Here is a 7,204-nt window from a genome sequence, read left to right as displayed (position 1 = left end):
ATCATACGCTGGAAGCGTAGGATTTAATGCTTCCTCCTCGGGTTGGCGTAGCAACCTACGCTTTGGGTAACTTTTGGTTGGGTGCTCGAGTTCGTATTCCTCGGCCGCCAGGACCTCAGTCCATCTATCTGCTAGCAGATATTGGTCAGCTTGAAGCTGCTGTTGCTTTTTCTTCAGGCTTTTTGCTGTGGCTATAAGCCGGCGCTTGAAGCGCTCCTGTTCGACGGGATCCTCAGGCACGATAAATTCTTCGTCGCCGAGGCTCACCTCGTCTTCGGAGAGAGGCATGTAATTGTCATTCTCTGATTCTCCATCTGCTGCCTGTTCCTTAGGACCTCAGTCCCGCTCGAGGCCTGGCTGGAGGGGATTGTCTTCGTCTTCGGCACTATCCGCAGCGTTATTGTTTCTTGTGCCGGTATCGCCGCTTTTGCTGTGGCGGGACTTAGAGCGGCGTCGTTGACGCTGGTGCTTAGATTGCTTATCGAGGGGATTATCCTCTGTTGCCTTGCCATTGATTTCTTTGGGGGTGTCCACCATGTATATATCATATGATGAGGTGGCAGTCCAGCGCCCTGTGGGCGGTGGTTCCTTTTCTTCTCCTACATCGTCGTCCATGCCGTCGATGTCTTCGGAGCCGTAATCAAGCATGTCGGTTAAGTCGTCGACAATGGCTATTAAGTGGGTGGTGGGTGGGGATCGAATTTCTTCGTCGTCCGCTTCCCACTCAAGCCAGACACAGTTCGGCCAAGGGCCTCCCGACAAGGAGAGAGACCTTAATGAATTTAGCACATCGCCCAGGGGCGAGTGCTAAAAGATATCCGCGGAGGAAAACTCCATGATCGGTGCCCAATCAGATTCGATAGGCACTGATGCAGGCGGTTCGGAGCCCGCGGCCGGGGACGAATCCAAAAGTCCAGCAACACAGGTCTCGTAGGAGGTGATGTCAGTATTCGGCTCTATCGCCACTGAGTGCGCGGCCTCCGTGGCGGGGTCCATCCACCCGTCCTCGGATGGCACAATCTGCTCCGGATTGAGGGCCAGAGTAGCCACAGGTGTGATCTCCCGAACACCGTCCGACGGCAGAGCTAAGTCATGCTCGTCGTGACTATGCGGCGCACCTGATATGGGCTCGAATCCATCAAAGATCAAGTCTCCGCGGATGTCGGCAGTATAGTTTAAGCTTCCAAACCTGACCTGACGGCCAGGGGCGTAGCTCTCGATCTGCTCCAGATGGCCAAGCGAGTTGGCCCGCAGTGCGAAGCCGCCGAATACGAAGATCTGTCCGGGGAGAAAAACCTCACCCTGGATCGCATCGTTACCGATGTTCGAAGGAGGCATCAAGCCTTATGGTGACGGCACAGTGGAACTCTCAATGAAAGCACCAATGTCGGTGTCAAAACCGGCGGATCTCGGATAGCGGGTCCCGAACTGTGCGTCTAAGGCGGATGGTAACAGGAGGCGGGGGACACAATGTTTACCCAGGTTCGGGCCCTCTCGATGGAGGTAATACCCTACTTCCTGCTTGATTGATCTTGATGATATGAGTATTACAAGAGTTGATCTACCATGAGATCGTAGAGGCTAAACCCTAGAAGCTAGCCTATGATTATGATTGTTGTTGTCCTACGGACTAAACCCTCCGGTTTATATAGACACCGGAGGGGGCTAGGGTTACACAGAGTCGGTTACAAGGGAGGAGATCTACGGATCCGAATTTCCAAGCTTGCCTTCCACGCCAAGGAGAGTCCCATCCGGACACGGGACGAAGTCTTCAATCTTGTATCTTCATAGTCCAACAGTCCGGCCAAAGCATATAGTCCGGCTGTCCGAGGACCCCCTAATCCAGGACTCCCTCGACGGCTGGTTCGATGACTATCAGGATGATGATCGTATGACTTGTTATTAATAACGAGTAGAAGTTGTATGATGATGATTAGTAGGACTTGTTATTATGATGATGCATGATGCGAGCATGAAGAGTTATTATATATCTGTGGGTGAAATAAACATGGATTGGATTGAAGTGACGCCAACATGCATGTGGTGCATGTCGAAAGTAGTACAATCCAAACTTGATCAAGTTAGGATTAGTATTACTTTCGACATGCACCACATGTTGCCTCACTTCAATGTAAGTCATGTTTAGGCATAGCAATAGCAGTAGCAGTAGCACGGAGATAAGAGAGGACACATATCTCTATTAGCTACCTATAACAACCTAAATTAACCCCCCAAACCCCTAAACCATCTCCTTTCAAAAAAAAACCAGCCCCTAAAATGCTGACGCGTGGAAGCTTATTGGTCCCGGTTGGTGCTACCAACCGGGACCAAAGGCCCTCCTGCCTGGGCACCAACCGGGACCAAAGGCCCTCCTGCCTGGGCTCGCCGGCGCGGCCATGTTGAGGTCCATCTGTCCCGGTTCGTATAAGAACCAGGACTAAAGGCCTAGGGCATTAGTAACGACACTTTAGTCCCGGTTCCCCAACCGGGACAGATGTGCCTTATGAACCGGAACAAATGACCCTTTTTCTACTAGTGGACGGTCAAGAGGAGGTACCATAAAAAGACCAGTCACGCAATTATGAACTCGAGATATGACATCCATAATGTGTCTAGTGCCACTACGACAAATCTTGTCTCCGTAGCGACCCTTTGGTCTGGACTCATTGGACTGCATCATAGAGGGATTACCTAGAGCTAGCTAGTCTGAGACTCCTATAATGCTGGATATTAAACTCTCGGATAACTCACATAGTGACTACGTCATAGTTCGTGTGTGTCACAATGTCCATGAGCCTTCGACAAAACCGTTTAGTATCATTAGATCAAAATATAAGTTGTATGTCACAAAACCTATATTCTTGGATTCGTATTTGAAGAAGGTTTCCAATGATATTACTTTTGCAGTGTATAAATTATTTTTCGTCAATCTAATCGAAGGTCAAAGTTTGCCCCAAAGGATGAGGAGGACCACAAAATGTTTTATTTTTCTTCCTTTCTTTCTCTGGCTTCTACTCCCATTCTCCACCACGATCAATAGCTTGTGAGCATATTTTGCTTCGTCCTCTTTTAAGCGACAACTGCCATTGTGACACTATGACAGCGTCAAAAAACACCTTATATTAAGTTAGGATGCAGCTGAATGAATTAGTATTGTCCCTGCTTGCCAAAGACAATTTTCAAATATCTCAGAACAACCTCAGAATGGACATCAAAGTAGAGAAAATAATGTTTAGAGAATAAAATTGATTGATCAAAAAGATTGAACTCTGCAGACAATTCAACATCAACATTCGGGCCTCAGTGCCTTTGAACGTCAATGGACGTAGGCTCTTTATTGCCCTTTCCAATTCTGGAAGCAAAAATAACTAGGAATGGTATGCAATGAAAAATTGAATAATCCAATTTCAACGTATTTGAGCAATTAAATCCCTTGACACATAGTTTTCGAGAGATCTTGTAAATTTCAACTAATACGGTGATAATCTCAAATATTTTACTAGATATCCTAACAACAATAATGTGTTCATATATCGAAACAAGCTTTTGCCTCGCTTTATTTATAGATAAAGTAGAAACCAAAGTACATGGCGTAACTATTAGTGAGGTCATCCCTTTTTGGCAAGTCTATCAGATGGTATACGGTCGATCATTTTCTTTAACTTTTCTTTCACAGAGCGGTCGTCTTTTTAACTAATAAAACCCCCACTGTTTACTACTCCATCCGTTCTATAATATAGTGCATATAAATTTTCTGAATAGTCAAACCTTCCAAGGTTTGACTAAGTATGTGGAGGAAGACATTTACATCTAGAATGCCAAAAATATATCATTAGATTCATCATAAGATGTAGTTTATTATTTTATATATCTGATATTATAGATATAAATAGTTTTTTGGTCAAACTTTGCAAAGTTTGGCTTTTTATAAAACGATACGCACTAGACTTTGGAACGATGCAGGGGGTAATTAATTACAAACCCCACTGTGTGTGCGACTGTATACTTTTTATGTTAATATCTAGATGAAAAAGGTTGCACGAGTCCTCGGATATGTCTATTTATTGCATGTGCCCAAAGATGCATGCTTTAAGGTTCACGTTGGTCTAGAGTAGTCATGTAAGCAATGATGCAACTCCTATTAACATATGATGGGCGCATACAGATAACCAGACAGTCATAGCTTGTGTGTGACATGCCTGGTCTGTTGATGGAGCCTACCTATCATGCGCAAAGTCTCTCGTAAAGTTTTGACGGAGCAGTACCTTCAATTAATTATATGCATCTAGGTTCTTAAATGTTTCCACCTCATAACTTTCCTCGCTTTTTTGCGACTCTTTCTTACTATTCTACATCTATAAATATCTATACGCAATCCTCTCTCGACAAGAACGCATGCGCGTCTTATATGCCCAAGGGGAGGCAGGAATTTGTTTGGCTTTGCTTCTTCGGAACGGGCGACATCAAGAAGCCTGTTAACAGTCGTTGACTCTCGTCCAGTGTAATGAGATAAACTTCCATATGAATGCCTCACCACTACTGTCATTGGTCCAAGCTAACCCACTGCTCCTGCATCGAGAAAATGCACAAATCATTAGCTAGTGCAAGGAATAAGAGGTGCATAATTCCCAAAAGGTGCTGCCTACAAAAGATGATGATCGACACCGACCCCATCCAGCTTGGTGCATCATCCCTTCTAGAACAAACATCGATGGTGGCGGGCACAAGTGAGAGCCGGCAATGTGTCTCCTCGTTGCATCAATGTATTATCGTTGCTCAAGAAGACAGGGGATGTAGCATGCATAGATCCAAAATCAGACTTAGAACAGAGTAAGGTAGCAAGTTACAACAGCAAAAACTGAAAGCAGTAACCATATGATAAAGAAAATGAACTAGACAGAATGGTGCGCTCCGTTGCGCCACGCTGTATTCATGATCTTTGGATGCGATTTTGCAGGTTCGACCACCAAGGCGCCGCCCCCAAGACCGGGACGCCATCTCTGCCTTCATCGCCAACCTCAGCTCGATGGTTGTACGTTTGTCGCCGCCGCTCCCTCCGCCGCCTCCGGAGCCGGATTAGGGGCCGGACTCGTTCTCCGGCCTCTCTTTTCTCTTTTGTTTGGGCTTGTTGAGGTGTGCCCTCAGCAGAACCTATTGTATTTCCTTTTGTGAGACATGGGTGCGTGTGTGTTGTGAACTAGTCCTTGTATGGGTGCTCTGTGGCGGTTTTTTCGGTAAAAGAGCATATCTGCATATGCTAAGTATGTCACCATGAACAAGCATTATCAACAACTACACTGTAGACTGATTCCAGATACTTGTCAGAAACAATGAAGGGTGACAATTGGGGGAAATCAATTGGGTGGTAGTAATTGCCGTAATGAATATTTGAGAGAATAAATCGTACTCCAGTACTTGGTTGGCTGCCTTACATCGTCGCCGCCGCCGGCAGTCCACGGCGAGCGAGGGGCACCATCGCCGCGCGCGCCGCCGGGTGTGGGGTGTGGGGTGTGGGAGGGGTGGAAGGGGGCTGGCTCCACAGTTGTGGGAAGAACAGTAGCCAGAAGAGCAGAATGGTTGACGAGGTCTTTGGAGCAAGCGGAACCTCTCATTCTGCTTTTCTGGTTCGTCATCTCTGCGTGCTTGGTTGGTCATACTATGAGAGAGATAGAGAGAGATTTCCCCCTAAAACATGAGGGAGAGGGCACGCAGGTCCACGGGTTTCTTATTTTAGCTTTTCTTTTCAGGTGATTTTCATTTTACATTTTGATTTTCGAACTTATGTATCCTTTAAACAAAAAGTTCAAATTACGTTTTTTTCGCACTAGTGTTTCTCATGACCAGCGCTTTCAAATAAGATTCATTTTGAATATGCTTTGACGACTTAAAAAAATATGTTTATGCATTTGGTTCACAGGAATGGGGCAAAGTAAAATTGAAGATTTTTTTTCTTTGGTGTCTCTTTCAAGGAAAAAGTATGTTCATTCTTTTCTTTTTACTTGCATTCCTTTTTTGAGAAGTACAACAGTGTCTTTCACGGAAGTAAGCTTCTCGTGGAAGCATATATTTTTTCCTTTTCAAGAAGCACATTCTCACTGAAGCAAATTTGTACTTCTCGCGAAAGCATAAATATTTTTCCTTTTCAAGAAGCATAGATGTGCTTCTCGCGGAAAAAAATCTTTGGCTCCACGAGAAGCAAATATGTGCTTCTTGTGAAAGAGAAGCAAATACTTTTTCTCTTTTCAGGAATCTCACGGAAGCAAATCTCTACTTCTCATGAAAGCACATTTTTTTTTCCTTTCCGAGAAGCACAATTATGCCTCCATGAAAAACAAATATGTGATTCTTTGTGGGAGCACATATTTTTTCCGCGCAAAAAAAGAGAAAAAGCCATGAATGTTTTCTCTCCAAAACTTAGGGAAAACCAGAGAAAAATGAAAAAAACAAAAAAAACACATTTTAAACACGAAACACCCGACACGTGACATGTGGTGGCGTCTAGACGCCCATATAACGTACTCCCCTAGCATCAAAATACAAAGTGACCCCCGGAGGTCCTCTCCAAAGAGTAACCACAGTTAGTTTTGCTCTCTCAATTAGTTAATCTCCTAGGGGAGCCACCTATGCGTCTAGGTGGGGTACTTTAGGATTGTGTGGATCTTTGTTACCTTTACTTCAGCCATTTACGGCCTTCTATCGAGCCCTTTTTTTTTTTCTATTTTGAACTTTTAGTTGTAGGTTTGTTTTTTGATCCTAATAAGTGCCACACGTGTGGCACAAACACATGGCAACTCCGAACGTTTTTTATGGCAAGTTAGTGACAACTTTAGTTGTTAAGCATGACAACTTTCTTTTCGGATGTCAAGCTTCAGTTTTTTTGTTTGCCTTTTCTTTTCGGATGACAACTTTAGTTGTAAAAAACGTCGGTACCAGATTGCTTCGTGCCACACGTGTAGCACCTATCATTTGGTTTGTTTTTTTAGAATAGTTGTAAACTGTTTTAAGACCAGGCAAAAGGCTCTTGTATCGTCTTTTCCCCCGCGAGGGACACCACCATCAATCAATGGCCACATGCGCCCCATGGAGATCACATGACATTAATTCCAGTGCTGACTCCATCCCGTGACAAATTAGCGTCACACCTCTTATATATGAGACTCTTGCTCTTGTTGCATCCCCATACATCTCTTATTCGTTCAGTCAT

This window comes from Triticum aestivum, chromosome 5D, assembly GCF_018294505.1.
Source record: "Triticum aestivum cultivar Chinese Spring chromosome 5D, IWGSC CS RefSeq v2.1, whole genome shotgun sequence".
NCBI classification, from domain to species: Eukaryota; Viridiplantae; Streptophyta; class Magnoliopsida; order Poales; family Poaceae; genus Triticum; species Triticum aestivum.
Note: the sequence above shows the minus strand (reverse complement) of the source record.